The following is a 14,685-nucleotide window of genomic DNA, read 5'->3' as shown; positions in this document are numbered from 1 at the left end:
AATTGAGCCAGGGCTAATTTATGACCAAATACAACAGCAGGCCCTTGCTCCGGGCTATAGTTTGGAGCCTGGATTCCAGTACTCCACTTTTGTGCACACAAATATACCTGAGGCCCTAGTTTTGGGCAAGATATTTGTTCAGAGCTCAAGCCATCACCTCAAACCCTTTCTGAAGGGTTTGGCCACCACAGCAGCATGCTGCAGTTTTGAGGAAAACGCTTGAAGAAACACACAGGTGGGACCACGGCAAGCTGCATGGCACCTCACAAGATGGCTACTGAGTTGCAGTGAGCAGCTGTATCTGAAATTATACCTACTAAAAGAGGAAAGAATGGCAACTCCATGAGGTTTGCAGTCACACATCAACTGTATTTCCTTTGTCCTGGAGGACGAAGGGGAAAGCGTGCTGCCGCCTGAAGCTGAGGTGTGTTTACTGTATTTAAAACTTGGCTGTGCCTTTTTCTGTCCCTCCAGGGCAGCCCTGGCAACCTCATGGAGCACACCCCGCGGTTTCCCGACTCCAGCGCCTCAGGTAGGCTCCCGCGCCGCCCGGAGGCGCCCCCAGCCCGCCGAGCTCCCAGCTCGCAACGCCCCTCTCTCGCCATCTAGCACCCAGAGCCGGCCCCGTATTTTCGACGTGCGGGGCAGGAACAGGGCACGGCGAGAAAGTTTCTGGCTCCGCCGTCTCGGCAGCCCCCCGGTGAGGAGAGCCCGGCGGCGCCGCCTTCGCGCCCTTCCCTGAGGGGAGCACCCGGCCCCAGCGGCCGCTGCCATTTCGCTTCTCAGGCGGCTGTCCCTCAGGGCGGCCGTGCTCCCTTCAGCCAGCTCCCTCACCTCAGCAGTGGGCCGTGACCGAACTGAGGTACCTGTAAGTGGTATGCTACAGTTAATTGAAAATAATAATGTTGAAGTTGGTGCTACTTTGCCACTCCCCGCTGCTCTGGCACAGCAGTATGCCATGGATGTGTCTGGTATAGTACCCCCTTACCCCAGCAGGTTGACTCCAAGTGTTTGTTTCCTGCAGCACTGGCCTGCTGGGATAACAAGGCCTGTTCATCAGCTCTGAGCTAATGTAAGATCAGTAGAAAACTAAACACTCATTTAAATCTCAGAGTTGATGGACAGATAGTCACCCAGCAGACACCCAAGGACAGCCTCCAAGGACCTCACTTATAGTGACAAAAATTTACTTGTATACAAGTGAATTTGAGCCAGTTCAGGGGCATGTGACAGGCTTTCCCCCATCCTCTGCAGCTGCCTTAGATGAGGAAGGTCCCACAGGTGACAACTAAAAGACTGCAATTCTTCAATTTTGAGTATTTTAATGGATCTTTGTGTAAACAGCATCTGGGTCCTCCCTCCCACCAGCTGTAAAGAGCAAGAGACAGGATGAAAGAAGAGGATGAGGAGTTAAAATCCAGCTCCTAGTGTTGTTTTCTTAACCATTCCTGTCTAACCAGGTGCCATACATAACTAAAAGTTAATGACCATCATCCATTTAAATACCTGGAATTACAGATAACATGCCTAAATCAGATGCGTTTTTGTCAGCATGCAGAAAAACTGAAGAGCTATAGGGGTGACTTCTTCCTCTTCAGTGCCTGCAGGCCTGCCCTTTCAGCTGTAAGAGTATCTACTCAGTAGCATTTAGTGCTGAGGGCAAGATGATAAATAGACACTTAGTATTGCAAATCCATCAGTAACAGTAGTCCAATTGTCTAATTTAGTAAGCTTCTGCCCAAACATCAGCAAAACTAAAATGACTGTTTTCCCCTTACTAATCAGATTTCTGAAATGGTTTTATGCTGGAAAACACCATTAATACCATTTTTCAGAAAAAACATTTTTGCTAATTGTGAGTCATAATCAAGCAATCAGTAAAACATAATCCATTATGTAGAAAATTGGAAAATTACTTATGTCTTTCTATGCAAACGATTAGAATTAAGGTGGCCTTCACGCTTGCTGTTTGCATTGTGTCTTGTCTCAAAGTATATTTTGTGCTACAATACTACAAGTCTTGGCCTCAAAGAATAAGTGCTGCAAGAGAAATTAAGGTTATATTCATTCTTACGCAGGTACCTTCTAATATGGTTATTCTTTAGACAAACCTTTAGGGAAAGCCTGCAGCCACCAGAACTGTGCCTACATACAAGCTATGAGAACATAGGCCTAGTTCCATGCTCCAAGAGCACCATTTCCATGGTGCACATGGATAATCCTTTTCACAAGGGTATATAACATTGAGTATAGCTTGATTGAGCAGGTGGTACTTCAAATTCAGTTAAAGAAAATAAAGCCTCACTTGCCGAGCTCACTTTCTGAGAGTGACATCTACTCTGGCAGCTTCTTGTCTGTTCATAAACTAGAGAAAGGTTTTGCTCTCACCTGTCTCAATACGAAATACCTTGTCTAAAGAGTAAGGACCAGCAGCTCTGGTTGTGGTATGTAGTTATGCACCCTCACTCAGGAGCGCATAGCTTACTATTTTTATTAATCTATATTGTGAAGTTTTCTGAGTGCTGGAAAGTTTCATACAGTAAGTATAATTATTAAGCTGTTCTGAAGTTGCTTAGAATTTATGTTCATTTGATAAGACCTACTATGTATCAGGGGTTAGAAAAAAAAAAACTAAGTCTCCTTAGCTCACTGCAACATGAGAAAATAGATTGTGAGAGAAAGTAATGCCAAGTTATAGCATATATATGATATAGTTCATCCTTTTCTTATAGGCTGTGCAGCATATTGAAAAGCTTGAGTCTTTTGAAATAGATGCCTTCTGTTTTTGTCTAGACTTTCAACTGAATGATTTAAGTTAGTGCAGTTACACTCTTAATCACATGCACAAGAAACAAGCAAGTCTGTACAGTTTGCCCAGTGTTAGAAAAGCAATTGAGGCATGCTTGTTGTTGCAGAGTTCTCTAAGACAAACTAGAACTTGAGTATTTAGCCAGAGCTCACCACCTTTTACTTGCTTTGCATTGCACAGAGTCTAACATGAGAATAGATTATGAAATAAGTGTTTGGAGGTTAGTCAAGCAAAGGACTGCTGGTTACTACACTATCAAATGATAGGGTCTATTGTAGGAAACAAAAAGAGTGATTTCCAGTTCTCCATTTTAGTGTCCCTGCAGAATAGCTACATACAGTAAATCTTCAGTAACGCAGCAGCTATTTCTTGTGATCCTGGCAACACAATAAGGCATGAAAAAGTCAGCTAGATAAATGAGATAGCACATCCTTAGGTAACAGTTGTCAGCTGAAACCTGTCAGCAGGCTGGGCAGATTGCAGATTGCTTTAGTCCCATCAGTTAGGCAGAAAGGTAACCTGCAGCCTCCCTGCTTTTGGGAGGTCATTCTTATCTCACCAGGAATGGAGGAACACATACCCTTATTGTTCCTACAATGACTGAATGGCAAAAGGAACATGCAATTCCAGAAGCTTCATCTTAAATCCTTTGTAATCCCCTTATGGCTCATCAAACCTCTTTCATAAATCTCAGCAGAACAGCAGCAACTGCAAGGACTAAGACCGAGACAGAATCACAGAGAAAAATGGAAAATGCACACTGCTGAGAAGGCTCACCAGCAACATGATCAGATGGATATTCCTTACTGCTTTTCCATACTGAAGTGTTAGGTCAAGTGTTAAGTGTTAGTGCCAAACGCCAGGTCAACTTTGCAAATTGTTACTAAGATCTCAGTAAAGTCAGCATTCTCATTTTTATCATTATTTTTATCTCTTCTTAAGCTGATGCACACCATGAACTCTTCTACAGAGAGGAGAGTTCTTGTATTCTCCTCTCTTCCTTTGCCAGCCTAGGAAAAACAGTCGAATTAAAGCTAAACAATGGTTCTCTTGTCATCTGCAAATATTAACAGGAACAAAAACACTAGTGAGGGCGAAGAGTTGTTTAAGCTAAAGGGCAATTTTGTTATGAGATCAAGTGGCTATAAACCAAGAATAAATCTAGGTTAGAGATTAGAAGGCTGGGAAAGTGTTCCTGAGCAAGACCTCATATCTCAGTTAACGACTGAGATAGGAAAAAAAAAAAAAGAAAAGAAACTAGGTTTTAGCAAGTTAAAATTCAAGTTTTAAAGGAACACATTCCATTTTCTCCACATTCACAGAATGATTACATTTAATTCGGTTCTACCATTAGTTGTAGCGTACTAACTTCTGGGCAGACCAATATGCTTGCTGCTCTGAACTCAATTTATAAACCACTTACTTCATATTGCTGCTGCTCTGAGAACTGAGGCTATTTCCCAGCTAAAGAAAGAATCAGTCATTGCAAGTCTAAAACCCCAGAGAGTGCATCTCTGCCATTTCAGGGCATGAGCTGTGAGGTAATCCTGGTGGAATATGAGGACTCCTGTGAGGACGAGAAATAGTTATTGTGCTAGTAATGCTAATATAGAAAAGGACAAGTTACTTGTGCAAACATACATATGCACTGGATGGAAAGCCTCATTCCATGAAGTTCTTCAGACACTGCTCTGGATTTTGTCCTTGTTCTGTAGGGTACGAAGTTCCTACAGGCAGGGAAGGACAGTACTTATCTTACCTACTTCTTCCATCATCACATTAGCACTGAGGTTAGTATAACAGTGTATCCTGGACAGATAATAGTACTGATAACTGAACATCACAGATGGGCTAAGCCTGAGCAAAAGTCACTGTGGTTGACAAAAGGTACTCCCGGGAATATTTGGATATTTCAGGAGAAGGGTGGAACAAGCATAGTCTGGGAACGTGTGAAATCTGTCATGCAGACAAGAACCTTTTTGTATAGGGAACTGTACTACAGTCACTCAGAACAAAAACCTACAAGCCTCCTGGAGGCAACTTAGTGCTCAAGCAAAACACAAGTTTGCTTAGTGCTGCCTCCTGCTCTACCAGAAGCCAAGCTAGTTTCACACCTTCTGACTTATATCGTGATTTCTTAGGAAAGGAGCAAGCTCCATAAGTGAGAGACAGTAATTTATAAATCCAAGTTCACAGCAAGCTTGCAGTTAACACAATCTTCATCCCATCCCTCCCTTCGTTGGGAAAAAACACTCCTCACCCCTTGACACAGAGGTAATGAGATGAAGAAAACAAACACTATACAACTCTACAGAAATGCAGCCCTGCTTTCCTCTCCCCACCCTACATAATGATCATTTAATTCTGATGGGTGCAGGCAGCAGCAGATTTGGGAGTTATCCTCACCCAGTAGAAGCACGTTTCTGTGCTTCTGGCCACTGCTGGCCACATTCTGACTGTAGCCCACTGTCAATAGGCTCCGTATCTCAGTAGCTGGGCTAAAACAGTTAGAAGATAGGCTGCTTTTGTAGAAGGGAAAGCAGAATTTGCCTTCTCCCATCTTTCTTTTGCTCTTTGATTCAATATCTTTAATTCAATCACATTAGTAATTGTATCCCCACTTTTTTAACCATACAGGCCATCAGATATTCACTCTTCCCAAGCTGAGATTACTACCAGCTCCAGGACTGGGAGTTTTGCCTCTCATCCAGCTTTCATTATGGTACTCAAACTGCTAAATGCATCACAAACATGTATTTTGGAAGAGTGGTAGTTTTACGCCGCCAAGTGTAAAGAAACCATAATCCTGCTGGCTTGGAATATCCCAGCTCCACCTCCAATTCACTGCTCTTACTGTTCAGCTATATTTTTTTTTAATTGACTGGATTGCAGAAAGATGTCTAGATCTACTGCAGTCATACACAACACTTTCTCCTGCAGGTGTCCTAGGGAAAAAGAAAAAAACACACACACAGTTAAAGTGCTCTGAAGAATTAAGTGCCACGAACAGAAGTCTATGCTGCATGTAAGGAGGCTTTTCTCCTGAAGGAGAGCAGAAGCAGCCAGCAGGGGACACCACCGCTGATAGCTCACGGATCTGTGACAGCCTTCATGCCGCTCTGAACTAGCTTGCACGCCTTGCGTTGCCAAAGACGAGCTACTCCAAGCTGTAACCACCAGTTAGCTATTTGCTTCTCACATCTCTTATGCAGGGCAACCAAATAATACTTCAGTAAAAGCTCTACGTGTACGCCCTTTGTCTCTGCATATCCCTGCCTGCACTGCAGAACAGGAGTACAGCTCTAAGATTGTGACGTGCTGAGAAAAAGGATGTTCCCCATACTCTTTTACGGAAAAAGAAGGTGGATAGGAGCCTTTCCCCATATATTTACAACCCTTGCTGTTTACTTCTAGTTGCAAAGGACTACTGCAACAGCTCCTGGTTGAAGGGCACAGGAATGCAAGGTGATTCTAGCTGGACTGCTTTTTCATGAGCTACAATTACTGTGTGAGTCTTGCTGAAGTCCTCTCATAGAAACAAAAGGAAGACAACCTCTAGCTGCATGAGAAGAGTAGGTGACAGCAAAAGGAATCCTGCCTCCCCCTGCAACACACACAAGTAGTACTGCTGTCGGAACAGAGAAAAAGGGAAAGCAAAGCAGACTGATCATTTGGCAGTCATCAGAGGTGATAACCTGCAAGTTGTCAAATGGGGTCCAATTCTAGAAACAGATTATTTCAAAGTAACTTTATGCAAGACCATGTACAATACTCTCACTGAGAGGGAAGACAGGAGCTTCTTTCTTCTCTCTTCTAAGCTGTCTACAACAGCACAGTCAAACCTTGGATTTCATACAGGTTAGCTATAGCACCATTTCAAGACCACTGTGGCAGGCCAGTGTTTCTGCTCAATAGTTACACCTTGTTTCTGTGTAGTATCTGCATTCTTGACTAGTCAGATTCGTTGTCTCCAATATGTACTCCAGAAAGGAGAATCTGCCCACAATAAAGGCTCTTTCTGTTAGCACCCTGTTGCCAGTAAATGTTAGTGCCGATATCTGTTCTCATAACCTCGGAAGGTTTAGGAACTGGTCCACCAGAGAGAGTGTCACTGCATCAGAGAAGTCCTTCCAACATTTAATCAGTTATTCCTAATATAGTCCCTTCACATAATGATAAAAATCTCACTTATCCTGAAAGACTCATAAAAGTGCACAGTCTCTGAAACTGCTAGAGAGATGGTGCTGAAGAGGGCTGGTCAGCAGCATGCTGTCTCCTTGCCCAAAAGCAGTCTTGTTAGTAGGCTGCGAACACTGAGCAAGGGAAGGGTAAACAGGACAGGTACTTTGTTTACAGTAGTCAGCAAATCTCACCATAGCTTTCAAGACTTAATATCATGACAATCAAAACTACTCAGGAGACATGCATGGAGACTGAGATTAAGTGACCAGTTCCGTTTTACAGGTTAAAAGGCTCAAAGCTAATAATAACAAATCAAAATAACAAGTAACTGCAACAGAGTATTAGGACTGCTAGGTACCAGAGAAAGGCTAATCCAAATCACACTACCCACAAGCCTTCCAAGCACCAGAGAAGCTAACACAGTGAGAAGTAGGGCTTGTTTTCTCAAGAAACAGCAATGGAGATAGTTCTTTGCGAGCCCCAGACTGCAACCAGTACTTCCAAAGACACAAAGCAGGAGAATACACTCACCACTTGAAGGCAGATGCTGCTAGCGTACTGCTCCCAAGAACCTCAGTACCAGGGCAGAAACAACTACATGAGACTCCATTTTAACCAAGACAAAAGCCCCTACCTGTTACACTGTAGTTACACAAGGCAGAAACTCCAAGAACACAGCCAAAACCTTGAGGAAAGGAGACTCTTCTTCCCTCAGGTGCTATTAATACTCAATAGAAGCACTGCAGACACGAGTGGCAGTCGCTGCTGGCCACATGGCTAATGTAAAATGTGTGAGCACACCTGCATGTGGGAACGAGGCTCAGTAATACCAATCTGTGGCCAGGGAGGCAGGTAGTGATTTTAGATGTTCTTCAGGTCATTCTCTTGTTTCTTTGTTAACAAAGGCGAAAGAAAGACCAGGCAGATTACAATATGTGTTCTAGACTGGGGAACAGGTAAAAGCATAGGGTTCCCATAGCCTGATGCACCAGTGTGTTTGCTCCTGCTAGTTTGCAGTTACAGGTGCTGTTCCCTGGCAGAAGGAATTCTGCGTTACCTGTGGTGCCCCCACGTACCCTCTCTGGGTACTCAGGACTCATTTCTGGATCACTGTTAATAACCTAGTGATGAGTTTTGTTACCCTCATGGTCCAAAACATCCAGAGTAGCTGGGAACTACAGCCAAGCAGTATGCCAAACGCAACCTGAAGGCCGGACTGTAAAAGCCTTTGTCTCAAAGCGTGCATACACACAATGTGGAGGAGGTACTGGAGGGGAAACACTGAAGGCCCAAAAAGGGAAAATGTGAAGTAGAGGAAGATCTGTCTCTTACAGAATAGAGTCCTTCTCTTAACATCATCAAGGCTGGGCAGAAAAGAGCTAAATGTGATTAAGTCACACTGGGGCATCCAGGCCCATAACAACGTTACGGAGTGGCACTCCTGATTCCATCTATTCACATTTGATCGTAGTGATATGCTGAGCATGAGGCAAGTTCTGTTTAAGAGATCTTTCATTAGAAATGTACCAATTCTGGGAAAAAAGCTCCTTCCTGAAAGCACATGTTCAATTTGAAACTGCATGGAGGTTTCAGTGAGCACACGAATACCGCATTTTAAAATGAGGAAGAATAAGCAACATAAAATTGCATAATTCCAGTTGTGAACAAGAAAATGCACAAATTCCCAGAGCTCCTATTCCTACTGCACGTGCTGAGAAGCATGAAGTCAGCATATTGAGCACATCCTCTTTCCCTCTCAGAAATCAGTAGGCTCTCAGAAGTATCTAAAAGCTGCTGAAGATAAGTCATACCTGCAGAGATAGATAGGACATGCATAATGTCACTTTCCCAGTGACAGTAACAGAAGTTGTGTCTATTCACACCATTTGTAACATTTATTAGAAAGAACAGCAACAACTGAAAAGCATGGGGATTTTCCCCACTGCTAAGCCTGGCTTATGTCTCATATTCCTGCTGACTGAAATAGAATTTGGATTTTTATATTGCTCCTGTTTGTTTGTTTTTCAGCGTTAAATCAAACAGTATGTAGAATCATGCATTTGTGCTAGTAATCGAGTGATGTGATTCAAAAGTAATTCTGCTGGCAAGAGGAGTTCCACATGAGAAAAGCTCTAGCCTCTTCTTTTGGCTTAGCAGACCTGCCTGAACCTAGTTAAGGTTTCTTTTTAGCTTTATCTGTGGTACTTGAGTAACCTGTAGAGAAGCCCCAGTCAGAAACATGTTCATCCAAATTCCATTTTAATCCAGTGCCTCAGACCCACAGTATTGCACTTGGGGGAATTTCTGATTTCAAACTGAACACCAAGAGTTCGTTTAAAACTCCCAAATTAAACCCCAGCACGATGATATCTGATGCTTTCTTCCTGAGGACTTCAACAACTTCTGAGAGCTCTGCTATCTCCCAGGAATTTGTAGATGTCACAGGCCAGGTACCCTACTGCAGCAGGCTGGGGGGGGTCTCTTTATGAGTGTTTGACACAAGCTTGTTCGATTGTAGCAGTATCTAAAACAACTCGGGCATTTGAGTTTGAAGCAAGTCTAATTCTTTAGTTACAAAGGTGAGATTGATTTCTTGGCCTCTTTTGGTATCTGTGAGATACCCCTTAAAGGAATAGAAATGTCAGCATCAAGAGAAGATCAACTTTGCCAAGTATGTACACATTTTCCTCTAAACCTCTTACCTGTGGGACTATCGACTTTAAAAGGAAAATGTTTTTCTAATTTGCCTTCTCCGCTTCTTAGAAAGTTTGCCACTTTTTGCCCAATTTAAAGACATCATTGAGTTTCCCTAAAGATACTGACAGGCAAGTTGTAGTACCCAGGCTTCGTTGTGGAAATATGGTTAGTAACTGGATTCTAATTAGATTTTGATACTTAAGCCTGGTGTGAGAAGGGTCAGGCTCTTAATCGTGTTAGACTTTGAAGAGATTACAGGAGTAACTTTTCCCTCCTCGCAGACTTTGCACTAAGAGCCACCTCTCTTTGACTGGATTGAACCACTACATGTAACTTGATAAAATGTTGGCACATTATGCTCTATTAGCTATAAAATCACATACACAAATTTATTCATTTTGCAATGCCTGCAGCACTGAATTGCAGTGTGAAAAAGGGCACCCCACACATACTTCTACTAGAATAAACTCTTGGCATAATCACAGATGTCCAATTAAACAAACGCTGTGAATTCTAACAGGATTTGTTCTCTCTGTAGACTTCTCTGACAGAGGTGAACGAACACAGGAATAAGACTGCTTCTATCTCCAGCCTCCCAGTGAGTTTTCTTTGACTTACTGCCTCTGTGTAGGTTAGAAAAAATAGTTAAGAGCATCTGTGTCGCTTCTACTGTCATTTTTGTTCTGAACTCATGCAAAATGAGGGTTTCAGGAGAATGACCACTCCTGTTATCAAGGAAAAGCTAAAGCCAGGGGTGGAGGGATAATGCACAGGGATATTAAACCATGGAGGTTATGTAGCCTAGAACTGATGATTTGATGTTCTCCTTTCACACACCTGTTCTTCCACCTCCTTCCCAGCAAGTAGTAGTCCTTACAGCTTAAGACACATTTCAAGTAATTAGATCTGTCTTCCAGAGTTTTCAGCAGCAATAGCATTATTCAATATAAATTAAAAACTGACATGTGCTTTAGAGCAGAGGTTGAACTTGGAATTCATCTCCCTGATTTTGAGTATAAGTTTACATCCATGGGATCAAGGAGCCTTCAGAATTAAAGACCTCTAACTCTTACTGAAATAACCCATTTTCTCCAAAGATGTCATTCTGGGCTGCCGTTGTTCCCAGTGGCAGTTCCCAATGGCTCTTCCCAGCGTACAGCCTATCCAGGAAGGCAGAAATAATACTGCACATGAGGCAGCAGAAGATGCTGTTGTGGTTTAACATCAGAACCAGATTTAGCCATATTAGGACATAGCCATACTGACTTTCAAGACAATGTTTTGTAATCTCAATACGAATTCTTAAGATGTGTGGCCTGATTTTACAGAGCCTGAGCTCCCTCAGTTATGTGCATTTTATGCCAGTTTCCATTCATTACTGACATAACAGCTAGCAGGCAGAAAAAAGTAGATGAAGGGTGTGTTCTGTCACCAGGCGCGAGGAGTAAAACATGCCTGTTTAAAAAGAGATGTTTTTAAAAATCTAAGAAAAAAAAAATACATTGTATTAACCATGCAGCACTCTGGAGACAACTTTACTGCTAAGCCTTGGTCACAGCAGAATGCTGCACAGCTTTAGCTTAAGTGTGTTTAAAAACGGGGCATGAGAGTTAAACTGAATCCACCTAAGAGACGGGGTGGAGGCAGGAGGAAATGTAAAGCTCATCTGCTTTTCATTTTCAGTCTGTTCATTTTAGTTGGCTGGCCTGGCTGACCACTTCAATAAACTCTTCTGAGGTGAGAAATACCTCCATAAATGCAAGCAAGTTGGAGCAAATGGTAATGAAGAGAGCCCAGCCAAGCACACTTTTATGAAAAACAGAGCTGAAGCCATTCTGATGAGGCAGGAGTTGTGCTAGTTTAAAGTCTATAAACAACAAACAGGGCAATGCTTCACCCCAGCACAGCTGGCCTCTGAGGAAGCTAATTGTACTTGTTCTTGAAAGAGAAAAGAGCAGATAAGCCACAAAGAGTTATATTGTGGGAACAGCTTGTATGGACTCTGGTGAAGGACATGAAAGGAACCAACTAAAAATACATTAAATCCTGACTGTAGCCAGCTTATTTTGATGGGGGTAATTTACATATCTCATTTAGATAGTTAATGTTTTTGTGGTGATTTTTTTTTAAACCTGAGCAATGTATTCATTATTAACTTTTTTTTTTTTTAAGTCTAATGGAAAGCAAATCAAGGTATTTAATCATACCTGTAAATTTAAAAGCAGAATGAAATTTACTGTTACACTTATGGAATTGTTTCAGATGTATAACAAGAAAATCCTATGTATGTCACTATGCAAAGCAGGCAGCTTTTGCAAAGTACTACATTCATGTAACTTGCTACCTGTGCTATATTAAGTCTTGAATTTAGAACTTACATATCTCAATTTTAAGCTGTAATTCTTGTAATCCTTACTGTTGTTTGGAAAATGAGAGTGGGTCTCCTGTAGAAGAGGGAGTAACTTCCTGACATTTGAAAGATCCAACCAAATATGAATTCTCACATACTGATTATAAGACACTGAGGAGCAACAATCAAGATCTGTTCACAAGACTTTTGAATTTGGGTTCTTTCTTTAATTCTATACATTATTTTTCATCCCCATGGTCTGCTGGCTGATGGTTTTGCTTGTTGATAAACAAGGGAGAGAACTATGCTGTCAGAGAGGGTCCGCACATCTTAGCATTGAGAATGGTATGTACAACAGCTGGATGTAAGCTGCAGTCTGTATAATAGATACAGATCCTCTTGTATGAAGTCACATGGCAACACATATTTGTTGGGAGAGCCTCACTCAGCTCGTATGTTTCAGTTTGCTGGAGGGAAGTGCTTTTCTAAGGTAACACTTTTTGAAGCGTCAGTGGTCTGGTTGGAAGGAAGAACTCGCCTTCACTCAGATTCACTGCCTTGACCTCCTGCAGAAGTGCCAAGGACAGGCCAGCCCTTACAAAAATACAAAGAAGCCTGCCAGCTGTGTAGCAGTACATTCCGTACACTGACAGCTATCCTTCAGATCTCTCCAGTACCTTACTGTATTTGAACCTTGGAGCTTACTGTACATCTGGAGGGGATGGACGATACTGCGTTCTGCTAGCAGCAGTATTTTATTGGCAGTGGAAGAAACTACAGCAGGAGGACACCTCCCAGCTTGGAGCTGGCAGACAACATATACAGTGAATTGTCTACTGTGGGGCTTCTTAAAAAGAATCATTTTATGAAGACTGACTTTGCCAGACAATTAACTTTCATGTCACATCCAACACTGCAATTTGACGAGAAGTTTAAATGTGCAGAACATCACTGCTGGTCCCACGGACCTGGTCCCATCCCACTGCTACGTGGCTGTATGGATGCTTGTGCCAGCACAAAAAAAAGGCAGAGGGAGAAGACAGAAGAACAAGCAGAAGAGAACAGGCAAGACTGCCTCCAGCAGCAGTGGCAAGTTATGACAATTGAAAACCTTTCATGAAATTCCCTAGATTTGAGCTAAGAGCGACATTGAGCAATACTTAAAGGGCTGCATGTTTATCTGACAGCAGAAACACAGGCACCTCCTGGGTTTGATGAAAGAAAACAGATTAATAGTATCCAAGCACTGAATATTTATGCATCAAAATGGTAGTTTGTTGCTTTCATCTCTCTTTTGAAGCTAATGCAGAATACCCTGTGATAGGTTCTGACTACCTTCACCTAGAAAATTGGTGGGCCAGCTGGTATTTTCTTTTTCTAGCAGTTCTGTAAAAAACACTTTCTTTGGTAAGATGGTACAATTTTCGTTTTACTTCTTTAATAATGGATCCCATGAACCCAGGAGATTTCTACAGCATACTCCTACCCTCTCCCTGTTACATTGCTTTCAGCATCATAGTCTCACTGACACAGACCTCTGCAAGTTCAAGACCTCTGCTTGACTTTGCTATTAACCTGTTAGCAATGCCATTTCTATGGGCAATGGAAACATCCCGCCACCTATTTTCAGTAATGCTGTCTATATTACTGGCATTGCCAGGGAATAATAGAAATCATTACAAGCTGTAGTGCCTCAGGCCTCATCAGGTACTGACCACTGTCTTGGATGTTCTACAGGATGGCATAGGGAAATGAGAGAGCCTCCGACATGCCACGCAGAGGTAAGTTAGGGGCACTTCTCATCGCCACTCAGCATTAGCCAGGTTCCCCTTTACTTTTGAGTGTCCTGTTTGCTCACCCTAGCACGCATTTCTCAGCCCAGCTTTAACCTGTCACACACAGGAAGCGCACTGGCTCTCCAGCCCTTCCTGAAGCAGCAGGACAGGCTTGCTTCAGGAACTGACGGAAGAAATGAGCACCAGGCCTGCCAGGAATAAGCAGCATCTGACAAGCTTCTTCCCCTGCTGGAGGAGGAGGCATGCTCTGACGCTTTTCCCAACAGCGAGAGGTCTGCCTTCGTAATTTTCAGGGCAATGAGATAACTTTGGACAGAAGTTGCCAACTATAGCTGGTTTCCCATAGGCGGGGGGCATTCTCTTCAAAGAGCTGCCAGAGTTTGCAATGTAGCATGTGACCATTAAGGGAAATTTTCTTCAAAAATCCATCAACTGCTAGACTGCACTGTAGTTCTGAGTGCTGCTGTTGTGACATGGCAAATCCAGGATGATGGGGTACCTCTCCCAGGGGAAAACAGACTTGGTATTGGCAGGATCTGCCTGCAAACCTGGGCCAGCAGCGATGTAGGGAGATAATTACTCCAGAACAGAATGAGAACTTTTGAACTCTAGAGCACAGCATGAGGCAGTTTTTTCCTTCCCGAGGGAACTACTGAAGAAGCAAACATTATTATGGCTGACGCAGATGAGAAAATGAGAAACGGGGCAGGGGAGGAGGATGTGTTGTTTAAATTGAAATATTTTAATTTATCACGTTTCATTTCCTATCAGTGCATCAAGAATTCAGAGATGTTCTGTTTAAATGAATACCATGAGAAATTACCACTCAACATTAATTTACAAAGAATCTG

General features: G+C 42.7%; 2 long non-coding RNA genes across 2 annotated transcripts in view; one reads left to right on the top strand and one right to left on the bottom strand.

The window, feature by feature from the left end:
* The window catches only part of LOC106043088 (uncharacterized), a 70,506-nt gene extending 62,590 nt beyond the window's left edge, over positions 1–7,916 (bottom strand). Inside the window, exon 1 of the long non-coding RNA XR_007168942.2 lies at positions 7,626–7,916. This is a non-coding gene — a long non-coding RNA (uncharacterized lncRNA). The remainder of the gene's footprint in view (positions 1–7,625) is intronic.
* On the top strand, positions 543–14,235 carry LOC125184621 (uncharacterized). Its single transcript, XR_010834420.1, has 3 exons — positions 543–868; positions 10,227–10,286; positions 13,776–14,235. It is a non-coding gene; the product is annotated as an uncharacterized lncRNA (long non-coding RNA).
* Positions 14,236–14,685: the final 450 nt, after the last annotated feature.

Source organism: Anser cygnoides, chromosome 12, assembly GCF_040182565.1.
Source record: "Anser cygnoides isolate HZ-2024a breed goose chromosome 12, Taihu_goose_T2T_genome, whole genome shotgun sequence".
Lineage (NCBI taxonomy): Eukaryota > Metazoa > Chordata > Aves > Anseriformes > Anatidae > Anser > Anser cygnoides.
Note: the sequence above shows the minus strand (reverse complement) of the source record. Positions and strands in the feature narration are given on the sequence as shown.